At 36.4% G+C, this 21,057-nt stretch overlaps 1 protein-coding gene across 6 annotated transcripts in view; it reads left to right on the forward strand.

Moving 5' to 3' along the window:
- The window catches only part of LOC126765275 (cAMP-dependent protein kinase catalytic subunit 1), a 79,415-nt gene extending 73,492 nt beyond the window's left edge, over positions 1-5,923 (forward strand). For 5 of the 6 annotated variants that reach the window (XM_050482986.1, XM_050482985.1, XM_050482984.1 and 2 more), the window contains one exon: positions 5,621-5,923. The gene's annotated coding sequence lies outside the window, so the exon portion shown is untranslated. Of the gene's footprint in view, positions 1-4,506; positions 4,532-5,620 lie in introns of all 6 variants that reach the window. The other variant, XM_050482989.1, reaches the window with a different exon arrangement.
- Positions 5,924-21,057: the final 15,134 nt, after the last annotated feature.

The following is a 21,057-nucleotide window of genomic DNA, read 5'->3' on the forward strand; positions in this document are numbered from 1 at the left end:
TCAGATAATTGAAGCCATTTTGGACCACACCACCAGATGCCTATATTCAATATTTTGTCAATTGGAATACCTCTTTAGGCAATATCTGCTCGTCTATCTTTAGAACGCATACGATTCCGTTTTGCTTGGGAAGCAAGCTTATTAATCTCTTTAACTCGATTGTCTATAAACTTTTCCTTGTTTCTCGAAATTTCAGTCCATCCCAAAGTTATAATCAAAACATAAATATAAAAAGATTTATATAAGCCTTTAAGATTTAGAAAATAATTTAGAATCAATTTTAAGGGAACATACTTGTATAACAAAAGGAAAAATTAGAATACATACAGAGTTAGATGACAATCAATATAATATTTTACAAAATAAATATCAGATTCGTTCGTTGTTCATATCATGTAAAAGATATTGAAACCAAAGAAAAAGCTTTTAAAGTAAGTAGGAGTAAAAAGGAACTGGTCATACCGGTGTTTATGAAAATAACTTTGGTCTAAAAAGATAATTTCTATTCCTGATTTGAAATTTTTAATCCAAAAATCTAAATTTGATAGAAGTGCAATTAAAGCCAAATTCCATTTTACTGAAACTCCAACAGACTTAAAACAACGGACACAGTACATACAAAATCAAATTTATTGCTAGTTTTTCAAAATGTGCTGTTGCTTATTATCTTCAAAACAGAACCAATCAAACTGTATTTGAAAAACTTATACTTTATAAATCTCAAAAGGGACATTGATAAATTAATTTGCGATTATCAATTCAAAAGTGTAAGCATTAAAGATTAAAACCGGCCAAGAAAGTAATGGCATTACAGGAAAACTGGTAAAAGCAATTAATTCTGAATATTATTGCAACCTTTTGGACCAGTTGAAGAAAAAAATTTATCAAAAAGACCTGGTTTGCAAAAGAAACAAATCCTTTTTCACCAGGACAATGCACCGTGTCACAAGAGCATTTTGGCAGTGGCTAAAATCAGTGAATTAAGGTTCGAATTGTTGGACCATCCACCGTATTCACCAGATTTGGTCCCTAGCGACTTCCATTTGTTTCCAGAACTCAAAAAATGTATGCGTGGCAAGCGTATTTCATCAAATGAGAGGTCGTAACGGCTATTGAAGCGTATTTTGCAGACCTTCCAGATTCTCACTCCAGGGATGGGATCCACAGATTGAAAGACCGTTGGAGCAAGTGTATTAATGTTCAGAGATTATACTGAATAATAAAGTATATTTTGAATCATAAAATTGTATTTTTCTTATCAAACGAGAAAACTTATTAAACAACCTGGTGTATAACTGAAATTATCAGGGGTGTTGTGGAATCTGATAGTTGTCGGAATCAGAATTGAAACCGATCAAAAAAAGCAGTAGGAGTCATGAATTCAGATATTATTGGTTTGATATTCGAAACTGAATTTGTATCGGTTTTGGGTGTCACGGAAACCGATTTTATCGGTTTTGCTGTCAGAAACAAATCAAGAAGATAGTCGCACACAGATTTGAAATGTAAGTTAAGAAATCAAGTTATTTTATTGTTACGATTTAATTTATCTTGATTTCTATAGGAGAAAACATAAAAATAAAACACGAAATGTCTTAATTATTGAGTTTTGGAAAAAAATGCGGATATATAAGAGGGGAGCCTGCTTTAGAGGCTTAAAAATAATATTTTTTTTCGATTTTTTTTTGGGAGGGAAAGAAATAATTGATTAAAGCGAAGTTTCTAGGGTTTATAGTTATATATCTAAATATCATCCGCAAATTTTTTTATACGAAATCTTTTACATTTTGTCTTTGGTAAGCAATTGCCAGATATTTTTCGTATGTGCATGTGCCGGGCAAGATGCAGGTCGCGATTTCTGTCGGAAACAAAAATTCAAAGAGATTCATAGTTTTAAATTTGAAAAAAGTGGTTTTTGACTAAAAAAATTTTACTTTAACATATTTTCAAACTTAACTTTTCTTAGTTCTTTTAGTTTAAATAGAAGCTAATTACATTCCAAAGATTTGCCCCAATTCTATACGACGTTTAGTTGTTTTTCTATCCTGCTCGCCAATTAAGAAAAATCGTAAAACTGAAAAACCGTCAAATCGCGCGCCAAAGTTTTTGCTTTCTGCCCAAGCGCTCATACTTGTATATCTGCTAGACGCTCGGCCACTATTTCCCTTCTAGCTTCGACAATATTTCGAATTTCCATTTATAACTTTGGGGAAATATTCTATTTTATATTTAGATAATTTTTAAAGAGATTTAAGCAAAAAAAAAATTAACTTTTTAAGCTTTTGAAGCAGGTTAAAAAAGATTTACAAAACGTAATAAACGTAATTTAACATCCAAATGATTCTTTATTCATTTGATAAATGTTATCTCTTAAAATCTTCCTTTAATTCGGAACTCATTAAAAACTTTAATAGGATTACATCCAAATTCATTTGCAGGTTTTGTCAGATTAGTAAACAGTTGATTCGAATATTGGTTTTGTGTATATTCGAAAAGACGAAAATCCAATCAGATTCTATGACACCATTGAAAATCAGAATTGGTTTGCAATTCTGACAGCTAAGCAACTCTGTCTTGGATTCCACAACACCCCTGTATGCGATAAACATTTTCTAGTAATGGTATGTCTATGTCAAAAATTGATTGAATCGAACCCCCATATACTTAATATAAAGATTTTTCGAACTTCGGGATGACTGTGTACCGTATATATCGGTCAATATGTGAGTAATCCCAATGAAAATAAGAGGGCGTGTTTTATTTATAACAGTGTATCTTTGTGCCTAATATAAATAAATTTGAGCGAAAACTTGGTCTAGCCTATATAACTAATATCAGGATTTTCGAACATCCGCTTGACTTTACTTTATATGATTGGTTTTACACCTTAAAGTATTTCCTTGGCTTTGATTATTGCAAGTTTTAAGAGTATAAAATGAACCCGAAATCAGCCTTTCCTTACATGTTCAAACTATTATAGAGTTGTGAAGACTTTTTCCATATACTTTATATGAATAATATGTGATTTATATTTAATAAACACAGATAAGTAAAACTACATGATATTTTTATATAATTTATATCAATGTAATATTACAATTTTGTATTATAATAAAATCATATCGCTCGAAAAAATAACTCTGGCCGAGTTAATACCTGGGATGACTGAAGTAGTTTCGCGCATTACACCTTTCAGCCTTGGCGGCCTTCGGCCGCGATCTTAAAAAAAAACCCTGGTCGCGCCGAAGTAACCTAAGTATTTTATTATATAGTATTACAGGGTTTGTCCGGAAAGTAATAGGACTGAGTCGATTAAAAACAATTTATTGAACGAATCGTTAAAATTCTTTAAAAACTTTCAAAATATGCTCCTTCTGAGTCGATGCAGCGCTGCCGACGCGATTTCCAAACATTGAAGGCGTCACAGAAGGCATTCTCCGGAATAGCCTTGAAAGCCGAGGTGCATGCTGCTTGGATACCCTCTTTGGCGTGTGCCATTCGGAAGATTACCTCTTTGGCTTGGTATCATAATCATAGATACAAGACTCGTCACCTGTGATTACGTTATTCAAAAATTGGGGGTGGCTTTCATACATGTTCAAATTTTGTTGGCACACTTCTACTCACCGCAATTTCTGGTCATCACTGGGAACTTTTGGGACCATTTTCGAGTACACCTTGCGCATGTTCAAGTGATCCGTCACAATGTTATGAACCACAGATTTTGATAAATTTAACATCTAAAGAATTAAACGAATACTTAGTCGACGGTCTGAGTTCAAAACTTTGCGCACACGAGTATCATCTGGGTAAACTTGCTTGATCATATCAAACGTCTGTGTCGCAGATTTACCGAATTTCCACACAGAATTTAATCGCGCTAACGAACGCTGTATTTTCGGGTTGCACTAATCACAGAAACACGTCGCGAAAAAGTTTGTCTGATTCTCCAGGTGCTCGGAAACAACTGACCAGCCGCTCGTTCGTTTGCTAGGAACGCCCTTTACCAAATCCGGTCGGTACGCGCACGCTCCGAAGTACAGTCGTATGGTCTATAAATTAAAAAAAATCGAGTTTTTTTATATTTTCAAAGTTTAACTATTCAAGAATATGTGTACAAGAGGATTTTTCAAAATTCAAATTATTTTCGGAGATATAGGCATTTTTCTGAACCGGCATCCAAACTGGTTCGGCCGGAACTAATCGAACAAAAGACTTTACGCGAAACTTTAAACGCGTTTTTCTCAAAACTGACTTTTTCGGAACGATACCCACGATTTCTCAGGTTCTACTGGACTGATTTACTTGAAATTTTTATAGAGTCTTCTTTATAGGCTTGTCTATGGTTGGAATTAGCCCCATCCCCAAATTTTTATTTTTATAGTTTTTAAAAAATTCGAAATATTCAGAAAAAGTGATCCAAAAAACTTTTTTTTTCAGCTATTTTGTGAAAAACATTTTGCGACATTATTCTAGATTAACGATCTTTTTTTTTTTTGGTTTCAGATTACTAGGAGGGTTGAAATCATAGGTATGGTCACGTGAAAATTTTTAGAGAACCCTCAATTCGTCAGCTCACAATTTTTAAATTTTTTTTACTTTTTTTAGTTTTTAATTTTTTTCGTACTCTTCTAAAATTAACAAATAACTAAAAAAATGGATAGTAAAAATATGAATTGCCTTTTTTCACGACACTTTAAAAACTATATGAAATTCATGCTTCTAGACCAGAATACTCCCTTAATTTAATAAATTTTAAGTGAAAAATGTGTGTAAAGTGTGTTAAATGTAGTGAAATAGCTTGCTGAAATGTTGGATTTTGGAATTTATGAACTTTAAAGTTGAATATTTCGTAAACTAAGCGTTTGCGGTATCTATGTATAACTATGTATGTATATTTTTTAATCGGGTTCCTCTTTTCAACGGTACCTTCAGATCGCGGCACCAAAGAAATCGGGATTTTGACAAAGTTCATTCATTATTGTTTTTTTGTTATGGTTGCTTACTTATTTATGAGCTGTAAGACATTATGTAAATTTACTATTATAACATAAAGAGTTGAACTCCAGTGAGAACTGTTATTATATTCTATATTTTAAATTGTTTCTATAATTAAGATTTTATTTGCAATATACACAAATCGTAATCTCTAAACGATAAATTTAGAAAATGATTTTTTATTGGTATTGCTTTCAACTAATAGGGCTATTGCCAAATATTGTTATGTATCAGGCATTCTTTCAACATAAGTTGTGCATTGTTATTCGAATTTCATTATTAAGGTATAGATTAAATATTTATTTCTTTATGAATTTGGTCATTAGCCACAGACCTAGATGTGGAGACATGGAACGGGAAACTACAGATCCTGATTTTTAAAAATATGGCATACAGATTGTGAAATTAATCTTTCAAAACTGAAGTTGCGTTATAATTTCTAAATTAAATGAAAAATGTTACATTGTTTGTTTTATCTTTTTTTTTACATTCTGTGAGAGTTTTTTCAATCTTAATAATTTACTTTTAACTTAATAATAATTAAAAAAACTGAATAATAAATTATATTTTTAAACAATTTTTACATGAAGTTTATTGATTAAGCTTTTATGTTTATTTGCAGCCACAAACTGTAAGCTCACGAAACACTATACCAAATATATGAATACCATTTCATAGGAAACAGCACAGTGATGCCGCTAAAAATTATAATATGAAGTATTCGCGAGATTTCGAACACTGGAGGACGAAACAACAAAATTTAAATGTATAAGAGAAAATGTGTTGCAATTAAAGTTATATCATAAGTAAGAAAAAATAATATCCATTATTACCCATTATACATTGAGAATTCAAAACTAATATGTGACGAATCATATACATACACATCTAATAAAATAAATTAATAAAACGGAAGTTAAATAAATGATTAATAATTTTATATTATAATGATGGCCGGAATAGGTAATAGAAATAAAATTACTTCAATTTATAAAATGAATCATAAAGTTAAGTTATAATCGGAACTAAATCGGTGTGTATTACGTATTGAGACCACATTTTTGATGGTAAAAGTATGTGGAATTCAGACAACTGCCTAAGACTATTCAGTTTTTCTTGAATAATGCAGAGCTTTGCAAAGTTGCAATTTATGGAGATCAATTTAACTGACTTGTTTAAATTTGTAAAAAACCATGTTATATCTTCGAAAATCTGGCATTGCCATCAGTAACCAATTTTTTGTTGCATTGAATTCGAAGTGACATATGTATCTAGGACTACAAGGGTAGAAAACTTTTTAGCCTGAGGATTCGTCACAAAAGATAAATTTCTATCCTTCTCACAGAATACTAAGCCTAACTAAAATACGTTCAAAAATTTATTGCATTTAATTCAATGGTTTACAAGTTACAAGTTATCTCAAGGTGACGATACCTCTGTTTTGGTTTGATATGGGAAAAAACTGTATTTATTATGATTCCTGGTAAGGAAAACTCCATTGAGGAGAAACAATAGCTTGATAAAAGTTACTGCTAGTCAAAATAACATAGTTATTCAAAAGGTTGTTCGCTGGAAAAATATTTTCAACAAATCAAGTCAAGTTAGAAACGAACAATTGAAGAATAAAGTAATTTTTAGACCAATAACCATGTATTACTTGACAAGCAAGTAATAAACGTGTGACCCAGAAAAAAAACTAACGAAATGAAAAAGGTTTTCTTATTAATTAATTATTAAATTACAGTTTACTCTCTGTATAGAACAGAAAATCAGAAACAGGCATCAGAAATGAACCTGATTTATAATCAATTTTGCATATAACTCTAAATATAAGGGCTAAGATATAAGAAAATTTCAGATAAAATTAAATGAGGGAGCAAATCCCTCATTATGTATGTAATACATATACATACTTGAATTTAAAGTATCAAGAACACAATATAAAGGGTTTTCCAATAAGAGCGACATGATTTCTTTAGACAAAAAACACATATTAAAGTTAAGGAAATTCAAATTTTGCAACAGTCGCAGAAAGTAAATAGTCTACCTTGGATGACTGTATAATATACATACACGTCAAGTTATTTGATTTGAATACTATAAACCTGGACATGCATCAGATGGTGTGCCTTGCTTGTGGGGGATTCATTTTTTCGGGTGAGTCCATGTAAAATAGCGTGGTACTTCTAAATAGAGGAGTGTTTGTGCAAATACACCAAAAGTGTCCGCACGACTTTTTGGTGAATTCCCATATTTCGTATCCCGACCAACCGATTTTGGCAAAATGTAGTACGTGGCATTCTTTTTACATTATTATGACACATTGTGGAAATGACATTATTTTTACATTTTTATGACACATTGTAGAAATGTACGAAATCGGATAACAACCACGCCTACTTCGCATAAAGCACAATTTTAATTCCACTTAACTTGTTCAGTTTCCAATACACAAATCAAGAAGCAATTAATATAACTGAATAAAACTTTACACGAATAATGTGTTTAGTGTGTAGCACCTTAAGTCCAAAAATTGTTTAAATCCAATACCGACCGTTCAACCCCTAGGAACCAATACCTTTTGATCGAAAATGCCGGTCAATGGGTGATATACTATATAATTGAAAAAAGGGAAAAAACTTCTCTTATAATGGTATGTATGTCTTTATGTTTTTAAAATGTATTTAAAAATGTAAGAATCAGACTAATACTTCCCTTAGTACCGCGTATATCGAGCGTGTTTTACTCATACAGTGTATCTTTGTGATTTATTTATTTACTTTTATTTATAATAATTCATATAACAAAAAGAGTTTTATTATATAAATACATAAACGCAGCACTGGCTACGAGGCCTTCAGCCGTCTTGTAATTATAACTAGGTGAAAAATTCTAATTGCTAAGGGTTAGTAAAGATGTAAGTTGCTTAAATATATTTTAACAAATCGTTGGTTTTTAAGAATCTATATACAATCATCACGTTTTTTTCTGAAGGTTCACTTAGTAGTTTCATGAGATCAATGTTGCCAGAGTTGTGGGCTGTTGGGTGAGGCATCGGACAGAGTGTGAGTAAGTGATGGGCTTTTACCCGATAGCAAGTGGGCGTGTGTTATGATAGTGTGTCCAATCCTTAATCGAGTGTATGCCTTCTGGCTGGGTTTATGACCGCGTAGTGATGTTTAAATGTTTTCCATTCGCTTGCGTTTTTTTGATGCCTTTTGTGCTTAATAAGGTTAAGAATGTCTTGCTTGGATGAGACGTAGTATGTTAAGGCAGGAGTCCTGGCTACATTTTTCGCAGCGAGGTCTGCAAAGTGGTGGCCTGTAATACCAGCATGGCCAGGGATCCACATTACTTGGATTTTCTGAGGGGCACCAATGACCGCGTCCCTGATAACTTCTATTATGGGATTGCGATTGGAAGGAGACGTTATTGCAGACATAGACGATTTGCTGTCTGTACAGATGAGGAACTTTCCTTTAGTCTTTTTTGCGTAATTAACTGCATGAAGGATAGCAGATCCTTCAGCGGTAAATACAGAGCTCGTTGAGGGAAGAAGCCAATTGCAAATAATTTCTCCTGTGGCAGTGACAACTGCTAACGAAGTGGAATCGATGGACTTGGAGCCATCCGTAAACAATAACTTCCAGCCATTATTTGTGTAATTAGATTCCAGTTCAGCAAAGGTTTGTTGAAAGACTTCGTTTGGTATGTTTTGCTTGGACAAAAACATAAGCTTATTCTGTAGTATTTTATCATTGATCAGATAGGGAGGATGTCGAGTGGTGAATTTGCGTGTTGCGTTACGTAAAATATTATTATCTGCAGCGAAACTTAAGCATCTCGAAATAGCCGATTGTATTCTTAGAATTTTTCTTTTTTTCGTGGCATGCGTGATAGATGTATTTAGTAATGGGTTGGTGTTCTCAGCCGTTTTGCGCAAGAATTTGAAGCGAAGAATCTATAATTTTATTTTGAATAGTTGGTAAACCAGATTCAGCCATTATCGTTTTTATTGGCGAGGTTGGAAAGGCCCGGAGACTTCGCCGTATTGCGCAATGGTAAGGTGCATTTAAAAGGTTGATACTGCTTTTGGAGCAATTGCCATAGATGGGGAGCTCATAATCTATTTTTGAAGTTAGCAAAGCTCTGACAACATTGACTAGTGTGTTCGGATGAATAAATGAATGCTTAGACGAGAGATATTTAACAATATTTAATCGTGACATTAACGAGTTTCTGACATATTTACAGTGAGCATTATAATTATAATTAGAGTCAAAAATTAATCCTAGTATATCCTACCGTTGCAATTTTGCTTCCTACATACATGAAGGATATGTGTTTTGTCTAAGGAAAGTGAAGCACCAGACTCCAGTGACCAAGTCTCAATTCTGGCGAGTATATTAGTAAATAAGGATTGAGCTAAATTAACGTCAGAGACTTTTGTGTAGATTAGGACATCGTCAGCATAGATCTGGTGCTCAACTCCTATGCAATTTTTTATCATCCTACTAATATCATCGAAAGCAATGATAAAAAGGAGGGCTGAAAGAGGTGAGCCTTGCGGCGTACCATTAGAAAGCGGAAGTGTTGAAGAAAGAAAACCATTTACGTTGACTTTGAGTTTTCTGTTTGTGAGAAAGTTAGTAATAAAACGTATCATATTCTGGCCTATTTTCCATTTTCTAAGTTGTCGAATAATAATATGGGCTCCAATTTTGTCGAAAGCTCTGTGAAAGTCCAGAGAAAGTACGGACACGTGGTTTTTGCTGGACAAAGCGTTAGTAATGAAGTAGTCTAGTTGGATTAAAGCATCTAACGTGCCTTGACTTTTTTTGTAGGCGACTTGATTCGGTGATATGAACTTGTTTCGCTGAGCATACCACATCAAGCGGTTAGCCACGATCTTTTCTAAAATTTTGCCCATACATGGAAGGAGGGAAATCGGCCTATAGTTAGCAAGTTCATCGGAGGATTTGTGTGGTTTAAGTATTGGTATAACACAGGACGTTTTCCAAAATTGGGGGTAGACACCAGTATTGAAAATTTTGTTATAAAGCTTTACCAAACGGAGCTTGAGACTTTTTGGCATATGTCTGATAATTGGATAAGAAATTTTATCTTGCCCCGGGGACTTACCCTTAACGGTAGATGCAACGAACTCGAATTCAGACAGTGAAATGCTGGTTTCTATTTGTTTAGCAGAAAAAGAAAGAGGGGAGACAGAGTAGGAAGTGTCGGACAGTGTGGTGGTTTTAGAGGTTTGAAACTGTGTGCTGAATGAAATATCTGAGCTTGTTTCAGAATAGTGGTTTGCAAATAACTCGGAAATATCGGATGAATTGGTTACCAAACCTGTCGGTCCCTTTACGCATTGAATGGTTAGATTTCTAGGCACTCCAGAAAGTTTTTTTTAAAGCGTTCCATATTAACTTAGGACTAGACGAAGGATTTATTTTGCTTGTGAAATCCTGAAAACATTTACGCTTGGCCTGTTTCGCGGAACGACGGAAAAGACGGTGCTTTCCTGAAAGATATTAAGTTGACTAGTGATCGAGCGCGTTTGTATTCATACCAAGTTGTCTGTTTTTTTGCCCGCAATTCAGCGATTTCTTTATTCCACCAAGGAACACTCTTTGAACTTGCTGTTGGCTTTGTATGAGGAATGCTAACATTCGCTGCTGAACGGATAATTTTTGTTAACCTCGCACTTTCTTGGTTAGGGTTGTCAGATATTGGGGTATTATTGCCATTTATCTCGCAATGTGTCTGAAACTTCTGCCAATCAGCGTAATCAGTTTTAAATACCTTATTTATTTTGTGGTTTTTAGTTGTTGATCCTAGGTGCAATTTTAGTACAATGGGGAAGTGATCGCTTCCATGCAGGTGATCGAGTATACTCCATTCGCACTCTGTGGCAAGTGTGTCGGTGCACATTGTAAGATCTACATGGGAAAAAGTGGAGTGAGTGGAAAAGTGTGTCGCGGATCCGTTATTCAAACATATTAAGTTAGAGGAAAGCAAAGCGTCTTCAATGCATTTGCCCCTCTTGTTGGCTATTGGAGACCCCATAGTGGACTCCATGCATTAAAATCACCAGCGAAAATTAAAGGAGGAGAAGCTTGGTTGATTAATTGCAGGATGTCTGTACTGGTAAAATGTTCATCTGGTGCAATATAGGTGCAGATAATGGTGATTTTTTTAACTAAGATAATTTCGATCGACATAGCCAGCAAGTTGGATTGAATGGCATTAATTTTGTGTGGAGTATCTCTTCTTATGAGAATCGCAATACCTCTTTTACCTGTGCTAATATGTGGAAGATTGTGAAACATGCCAATGTACTGCTTAGGAGTAAAAGCCGACAAGTTGAAAGAGATGTGAGTTTCATTTAAGAGTATAATAGCTGGGGCATGATCTTGTATTAATAATTGAAGCTCATTGTAATTATTAGTGTAGCCGTTTAAATTCTATTGCAATAATGGAATCATAAGATCTATGTAGGAAAAAAAGAAAAAGGGAAACAGAAGAGAGCTAGAATATCAACTCGTATGAGCAGTGAGTTGAAGCTGAGTGTCACCAATTGAGTACTAGTTCAAAAGAGAGTAAAAGCTAAGCGTATTTATTCAGAGTCAATTTCTATTTGTTCAGTAGAGTATTGATTATCGTTGGAATTGCTTGTTGTTGGAAAGAGATTTTCGTGATTAGGTGGATTAGACTGCACGGTAGTGTTGGTAGTAGTGTTGTTGAAGTCAGTATATTAATTAAGCGAGTTTAAGGAGTTGTTTAAGTTAGAAATGAGAGAGGCTGTTGTTGGACTGAAAAGTTTGGGATTTAAGAAAGAGGCTTGTTGGGTACAGTTGTCGCTGATATTTTTAGCTGAATGTGAGACGTTGTTGTAGTCTGAACTGATCGATGCAGGCTTGTTGATGGAAATATGTTTGTTGTTGGCGTTTGATGAGTGATTTTTTCTAGTTAAAGAGTTTATTGATGAGTTGGGTGCAGAGGTGACCTCTGCGTTTTGTTTTGATGTACTAGGCAAGTCATTGTTGGCAATTCTATGAGTATTTTTAGATTTTGTGGAATTGTTGATGGCTGAAATTTTTGTTGGTGTGGTGGATACAGAGGATACCTCTTTTGTAGGTTGAAGCACATGTGCAAAGCTAGCAGTGAGGGAAGGGACGGAAGTGTTTTCTCTATACTTTTTAAGGGCTTCGTGCATACTGCACTTTTCTAGTGGCTTTATTTTTAAAATTTCTTTGGTTTGCATATACTTTGGACACGTATAGTCAGAAGAACGATGCTCGCCAGAACAATTCGCACACATAACTCGGATGCAGTCATTATCGTGTGGAGAAGGGAAATTGCAAATTTCGCATGTTGGGGAACCTATACAATGTTTTTGCGTATGACCCAATTTTTGGCATGACCTGCAGCGCATTGGTTTAGGCACGTACGGTCGCACAGAGGTCATCCTCCATGCGATGTTTATTTTGTTTGGAAGGGAATAACTGTTGAATGATATTAGCATAACACCAGTAGGCTTTATAACACCTTCAACTTTGCGAGTGAACTTATAAACCGCGGAAACTTCGTAAGAACTCAGTCCTTCTATTATTTCGCTTTCAGGCACATCGTTTAAAAACGGTTCATAAATGGTGCCTTTGTTACAATTAAGATGTTGATGATAGCTAGCGCTAACAGCGCCAATGTGAAAAAACATTTCGTTTTTATAAACTTTTCTGCTACTTGCTTATTTTTCACTAGCAGTAATAGGCTGCCGTCGCGTAATTCACGAATTTTGTTTATATCTTTGCTCACGGTAAGTAAGGCATTGTAAACATGAAAACAAGAAACCTTCGAAAGGGGTGTAGAATTCTCGTCGGATTTAATCACAATATACTTTGGGTCATCACTTTTTATTGGCGGTAAGTCAGGAAAAGCATCTTGCAGTTTTTGATACGATTTTTTACGTTTTGGTTGGGGACCTTGGGCCAGCGCAGCAAACCTGTTGTCCCCGAACTGGAAGCCCGCCAGGGGCATAGTGGAAAAATTATAATACACTGATATAAGTATTGGATTATATTTCTCACTTAAAATAAGTATTAATCGCGTTACTTAAGTAAGCAGACCGTAGTGCAAAAAAAAAAAGAACACCAAAAGAGAGCTATATGAATAGCTATAAACTCAGAGAAAGACGCTAACTCAACTGCTCAGTACGAGGTTTAGTCGGTGACTGATCTTTGTGATTAAAATAGATACATTTGAGCGAAAACTTGGTCTAGCTTAACTACTATCAGGATTTTCGAACATCCGGCTGACTTTACTTTATATGATTGGTTTTACACCTAAAAGTATTTCCCTGGCTTTGATTATTGCAAGTTGCAAGAGTATAAAATGAACCCGAACTTAGCCTTTCCTTACATGTTCAAACTATTATAGAGTTGTGAACACTTTTTCCATATACGTTATAATAATAATATTGGATTTATATTTAATAAACACAGATAAGTAAAACTACATGATATTTTTATACAATTTATATCGGGTGATTTTTTAAGAGCTTGATAACTTTTTTAAAAAAAAAACGCATAAAATTTGCAAAATCTCATCGGTTCTTTATTTGAAACGTTAGATTGGTTCATGACATTTACTTTTTGAAGATAATTTCATTTAAATGTTGACTCATGTGGTTTCAACAAGATGGCGCTACATGCCACACAGCTCGCGATTCTATGGCCATTTTGAGGGAAAACTTCGGAGAACAATTCATCTCAAGAAATGGACCCGTAAGTTGGCCACCAAGATCATGCGATTTAACGCCTTTAGACTATTTTTTGTGGGGCTACGTCAAGTCTAAAGTCTACAGAAATAAGCCAGCAACTATTCCAGCTTTGGAAGACAACATTTCCGAAGAAATTCGGGCTATTCCGGCCGAAATGCTCGAAAAAGTTGCCCAAAATTGGACTTTCCGAATGGACCACCTAAGACGCAGCCGCGGTCAACATTTAAATGAAATTATCTTCAAAAAGTAAATGTCATGAACCAATCTAACGTTTCAAATAAAGAACCGATGAGATTTTGCAAATTTTATGCGTTTTTTTTTAAAAAAAAGTTATCAAGCTCTTAAAAAATCACCCGATATCAATGTAATATTACAATTTTCTATTATAATAAAATCATATCACTCGAAAAAATAAATCCGGCCGAATTAATACCTGAGATGACTAAAGGACCACGCTCTAAACAAATATCCCTGGTCGAGCCAATACCCGGATTGACTGAAGAACTTTCGCATAGTACTCCTTTCTGCATTGGTGGCTTTCGGAGGCGCCCTAAAAAAATAACGCTGTTCGAGCCAGTATCCAGGGTGACTGAAGTAGTTTCGCGCAGTACACCTTTCAGTCTTGGCGGCCTTCGGCCGCGATCTTAAAAAAAAACCCTGGTTTATTATATAGTATTACAGGGTTTGTCCGGAAAGTAATAGGACTGAGTCGATTAAAAACAATTTATTGAACGAATCGTTAAAATTCTTTAAAAACTTTCAAAATATGCTCCTTCTGAGTCGATGCAGCGCTGCCGACGCGATTTCCAAACATTGTAGGCGTCACAGAAGGCATTCTCCGGAATAGCCTTGAAAGCCGAGGTGCATGCTGCTTGGATACCCTCTATGGCGTGTGCCATTCGGAAGATTGCCCCTTTGTCTCGGTATCATACGCAAAGGTCCATGACTCGTGATCTGTGATTACGTTATTCAAAAATTGAGGGTGACACATGTTCAAATTATCTTGGCACACTTCCACTCACCTCAATTTTTGGTCGTCAATAAGAACATTTGGGACAATTTTCGAGCACACCTTGCGCATGTTGAAGTGATTCGTCACAACAATAATAAGAAATATTTGGTACTATACTTTGTAGCTTCAACCAAGTTAAAGTATCTGCTCATTAAATACTTTATAAATTCTATTTGGTTCCTTGTAGCTGACAATAATCTTGCTGAGTGGTTTGGTTCGACTTTTGGCCATTGATTTTCAGATAATTGAAGCCATTTTGGACCACACCGCCAGATGTCTATAAAAATAAAATATAATAAAAAGAGGAGTGTTTGTGCAAAGACACCAAAAGTATCCGCACGATTATACAATTCAAACAAATCGGTGAGTGTAGTTTTTGGTTGTCGCGCGCCGTTTGCGTGATGCACAAACAAATAATGTTAAATACACTATGAGAATAAAATTACATAATAATAAATAAATTACACATAATTTTATTGAAATAAATTTAGTGACTGCTTCGATATATATACAAATAAAACAAAACCAAAATTGGATGAAAACTTTATTGAGATTGAGAAAAAGGAAGCTGGTTTCGTTTTCATCCAGGAGCGACTTGGCGGAAAACATGATTGATTGGTCATTTGAGGATGATTTCAATATAATTCTCGTAGACACGAAGCAAACAAGGTATAAATATTAATGTGACAAATATGGTTGTAATTCTTTTGCAACATTTTTAAATAAAATGGTTTGTCAACAACTGAAAATATTACCCCACTTTGAATCCTTGCAAATTGTGAGAGTATGAAATATTCGATTACACCCAAACTCAGCTCTTTCTTATTTGTTTTATAGTTTTTCTGTTCCATATTAAGAAAATTTACATTGAATTAGATGATTTTGTACATTTGTACATAGCTCAATGGAAGTTGTATGTATGTACAAGTATATATTTCTTTTTTTAATTTAAGGGGTTAGGCCAGTCTAATATTTTAAAACACGAAGTTTTTGGTTTAAAATATATTTTAAATGTTTAGGCTGATATAAGAGTGGATGCGGAAAGCGATGCTATAAGATGACACTATTTCTTGCTATTATTCGTTACACATGTTTTCTTGTGTAAATCGCTCAAAGTTACACAGTACAACAGCTAATCTGGGGGGTGAGAAATTCCAAGTCAGGGTGATGGTACTTGGTCAGTATAGTAAAACCCTCAAAGGGTTTGGTGTTCCTATGTGTCAGTTTTTTTTTATGACCTTTTAAATTTCACAGTACAACAGCTAATCTGGGGGGTGAGAAATTCCAAGTCAGGGTGATGGTACTAGGTCAGTATAGTAAAACCCTCAAAGGGTTTGGCGTTCGTATGTGTCAGTTTTTTTAAGACCTTTTAAATGTTATAGTGAACGAAAATTGGGTACCAAATACAGTGTGTAAAAGCTGCTACAACCGTCTAATGGATTGGAAAAATAGATAATAGTGGTTCGCGAGTTATGTTAAACTACGTTTTTGCCAAAATGTTACAACTAAGCGAAAAAACATCAAGATAAGGAAAAAAATTAAAAGGTCATAAAAAAAACTGACACATACGAACGCCAAACCCTTTGAGGGTTTTACTATACTGACCTAGTACCATCACCCTGGCTTGGAATTTCTCACCCCCCAGACAATAATCCCAAAAAGTTCCACAGTGTTATCAGAGTTTTAGCGAGCACTAAAATGACCTCAAAAGGACAAAGTGACAAACAAGGTAGTGCAGTCGCAGTTGTTGTTTTGTGTAAATTTAAAAATAATTGGAATATTTTGAAGTGCAAGCATGTGTTTTGATTTGTTCCTGTAATAATTTTTGTAATAAAATGGGTATTGATGATGAGAAACATTCTGTAATGAAACTTTTTCCCACTATTGTGAAATACAAAATTAAAGTTTACTAAAACCGTTACGTAGTTAATAAATAATAATGTGCTTAGGAGCGTCAATGAAACATATGAATAAGTATTACGGAAGAGAATTTTTGTATACCGCAGTTTATTGCGGCATACAAAGTTTCGATAATTATCAATTAAATTAATGGCATTTATGTTATTGCCGGCAAGGTGTTCCAATTGAGTTTAATTAAATTTTCCGTATATAAAAAGGAAAACTAGAAATGCTGAAAAAGGTTTCAATAATGCGAGATAATGACGAAGTTTTTTTCCAAAGATTGTTTCAATTATTTTTAAAAATCAAATTATTTCCGAAGTTATAATCGTTTTAGTCGTGTCATGACTACGTACTATTCTATCAATTATGCTGCCTGAAACTTAAAGTAAATCTTTAAACGCGTTTTTCTCCATACTGCTTTTTTCGATGCAGGCCCATAGTGCAAGTTCTAATCTATCGATTTACTTGAAATATAGCACGAAGATTATAATATTTTTAAAAATTCGTCAAAATCAGTAGTTTTTGATAAAACTGAGATTTATTTTTAAGTAGTAGTAATTTTATGAAAAAAAAATCAGTTATGCAGCTTCTTGAGATAGCCTCATTCGTACTAATCAAGAATCCAACATTGTTTTTTTTTTCAGATGACTAGTAAGTTTAAATCTGGGGATGAGAACGAGACCTCTTGTTTTCTCCTCTTCTTCAATTTTTTTAATTAATAACGTAGTGATAAAAAAAGGGATGGAAAAAATACCAAATGATTTTCTTTTATCAATTGCCGAACAAGACTCGAAATTCGGGCTTCTGGATTAGAATTCCTCACACAGTGTTATATTGTTCGTAGGTTCTATATTTCGGGACTAGTGTGCAATCTGGAAATTCACATTTTGTAAATTTTAAGAAAATACGACAGCAGTGCTTCGAAACACCTGTCTATGACATTGTGACAGGTGATGATGAAATGGTTGCCTGGTCTTTTTTGGAAAAAGTCTACATATCGCAGGCATACCACTGGAACAACGCAAACAGTAAATATTGGGTGATACAACCAATGCTTCATCATTGCGGAGCAGCTCTTTTATGGTGTGGGGACCAACCGTAATGAAAGATTCCGGTCCTACCATGTTGGTGGATGCTGCGGAGCGGGCAAGCTCAGCTAGTTAATTGCCGGCTATACCTTTGTGACCTAGCACCAAAATAAAGTGCACTTGGCACAGGGATTTGATGTCGTATGTAAAAAACGCATTGAGTGCCGGTTGGCTATCGTTGTGGCGACTTGACCGATTACTAGATGTAGAGGAGTGAGTTTCAGCAATACTTCAAGTGGCGCCGTCGGATATGTGCAGACGCAGGCGAATCGTTGCAGCGTCGATAGTTAAAGTCCCACCGACGTCTGTGATGCTATATATGTGATAATTGGTCGCACTATCATGGTGTACAACCATCTGATAATACCTGACTTTCACATTTAACAGCAAGCTGATTGCATACCATTAGTGCCTTCGTACCTTTGACCATGGTTAGATCTACATTCTGCTTCCAGAATCCAGCGTGAGACCAAGATATTTGAACATATTAGTCCTCTCTTTCTGCCCCCGAGTAATAGGTTCCTGAGGCCAGGCAGAGACCTGCGTTTCGTACATTTGACAGCGGATTCCATTCTCAGTTACAAACACGAGTAGTTCGTACATGACGAGGCCCCACAGCAGGGGTTATAGCACCCCCACCTGTGGGCAGCCCATTGTAGTGTCGAGACGAATACTGGCATCTCCTAGTGTGGTATCAGCTGGATAGAGGCACCGATGCCACCGCGTTCCTTTTCTCCAGTGCATTTGCTATGCTCGTGTGAAACGTGTTGTCAAAGGCAACTTCGATATCCAGGAAGGCGTATAACAGTACCTCCCCATTTTCCAGCGAACTCTGTGTATCTGAGGTTAGCTGGTACAGAGCAGTATTGGTCGATTTTCCTGCTCTGTAAACATGCTGGATTGCATGCAGGTGTGATGTTATCAGCGCCTTCCACCTTATTTCGTGGTCCATGATGTTTTCCATACTCCTTAGTAGGAAGAAAGTTGGACTAATCGGTCTTAAGGATTTAACCAGTGAGTAGTCATTCCATCTCACTTTTTGTATAAAGATCGCTTTCACTGTCCTCCATGTTTCTGGGATGTAAGACAGCGCCAGGCTATCTCCCATCCTTTGAACAAGGTAGGGCAGATAATCTGCTCTCCTTCTTGCAGAAGTGCTGGAAAGATGCCATCCGCCCCCGGGGGCCCTGAATTTAGAGAACGAAGTCGCTGCCCATCTGACTGAGTCCGCAGTAAACAGTTTCCCGGCGACTACCCAATCTAGGCGAGATGATTTATGTTCGACGACAGGTAGGCACTGGTCTTCCTTAATTGTCTCCGGGAAATGCGCACTAATGAATGCCGTAGCTCTCTTCTCCCCACTGGTCGTATAAGTTCCGTCACATTTTTTAATGGCTAGAACTGTGTCCGTCTTCCCCTTAGCCAGAGCTTTGTGCAATCTTGTTACCTCTGGTATTGAGGAGACGTTTTCACAGAAGTTCCTAAAATTTTCCATTTTGCAGACCTAGTCTCCTTGTTGCAGGCAGTTAGGTTGCTTCTGTTCCCAGTATGCTTGCCCTTATTGAAGAGAGTCCTTTCGTGATCGTCTTTAGGGGACGATACCCTCCACTGTGAGATCAGTCGCGTAATGAGTTCGTTACTCAGGGTCATGTCCAGCCCTACCCTCCTATTACTAGTGACGAATGTAGGTTCACTCCCTACTTTCTCAATACTTAGGTTATTCTTCTTATTCTTTATTGGGGTAGATACCGCTTACGCGATTATAGCCGAGTTAACAACAGCGCGCCAGTCGTTCCTTCTTTTCGCTACGTGGCGCCAATTGGATATTTCAAGCAAAGCCAGGTCCTTCTCCACTTGGTCTTTCCAACGGTCTTCCTCTTCCTCTGCCTCCTCCGGCGGGTACTGCGTCGAATACTTTCAGAGCTGGAGTGTTTTCGTCCATTCGGAAAACATGACCTTGCCAGCGTAGCCGCTGTCTTTTAATTAGCTGAACTGTGTCGTTTATCTCGTACAGCTCATCGTTCCATCGAATGCGATATTCGCCGTGGCCAATGCGCAAAGGACCACAAATCTTTCGCAGAATCTTTCTCTCGAAAACTCGCAACGTCGACTCATCAGTTGTCATCGTGAGTGACTTATAGAGTTTGGCTTTTGTTCGTCGAGAGAGGACTTTACTTCTCATTTGCCTACTCAGTCCGAAGTAGTACCTATTGGCAAGAGTAATAATGCGTTGGATTTCAAGTCTGACATTGTTGGTGGTGTTTATACCTAAATAGACGAAATTATCTACAACTTCAAAGTTATGACTGTCAACAGTGACGTGAGAGCCAAGTCGCGAGTGCGACGAATGTTTGTTTGATGACAGGAGATATTTCGTCTTGCCTCGTTCACTGCCAGACCCATTTGCTTTGCTTCCTTGTCCAGTCGGGAGAAAGTAGAACTAACGGCGCAAGTGTCATACGCCAGCAGCTGTACACTCTTATAAAAGATTGTACGTGCTCGATTAAGTTCTGCAGCTCGAATTATTTTCTCCAGCAGCAGATTGAAGAAGTCGCACGATAGGGTGTCGCTTTGTCTGATACCTCGTTTGGTATCGAACGGCTCGGAAAGCTCCTTCCCTATCTTGACGGAGCTTTTGGTGTTACTTAACGTGAGTTAACTTAGAGCAGCTCTTTTCGTGCTATCGAAAGCAGCTTTGAAATCGACGAAGAGGTGGTGTGTGTCGATTCTCCTTTCACGGGTATTTTCCAAGATTCGGCGCATGGTGAATATCTGGTCGGTTGTTGATTTTCCAGTTCTAAAGCCACACTGATAAAGTCCAATCAGTTTGTTGACGGTGGGCTTTAATCTTTCATACAATACGCTCGATAGAACCTTATACGCGATGTTGAGGAGGCTTATCCCACGGTAGTTGGCGCAGATTGTGGGGTCTCCCTTTTTATGGATTGGGCATAGCACACTTAAATTCCAATCGTTGGGCATGCTTTCGTCCGACCATATTTTACAAAGAAGCTGATGCATGCTCCTTAACAGCTCTTCGCCGCCGTGTTTGAATAGCTCGGCCGACAATCCATCGGCCACCGCCGCTTTGTTGTTCTTCAGGCGGATAATTGCTATTCGAACTTCTTCATGGTCGGGGAATGGAACGTCTGCTCCATCGTCATTGATTGGGGAATCGGGTTCGCCTTCTCCTGGTGTTGTGCGTTCACTGCCATTCAGCAGGCTGGAGAAGTGTTCCCTCCATAATTTAAGTATGCTCTGGGCATCGG

This window comes from Bactrocera neohumeralis, unplaced genomic scaffold (assembly GCF_024586455.1).
Source record: "Bactrocera neohumeralis isolate Rockhampton unplaced genomic scaffold, APGP_CSIRO_Bneo_wtdbg2-racon-allhic-juicebox.fasta_v2 cluster10, whole genome shotgun sequence".
Classification (NCBI taxonomy): Eukaryota; Metazoa; Arthropoda; class Insecta; order Diptera; family Tephritidae; genus Bactrocera; species Bactrocera neohumeralis.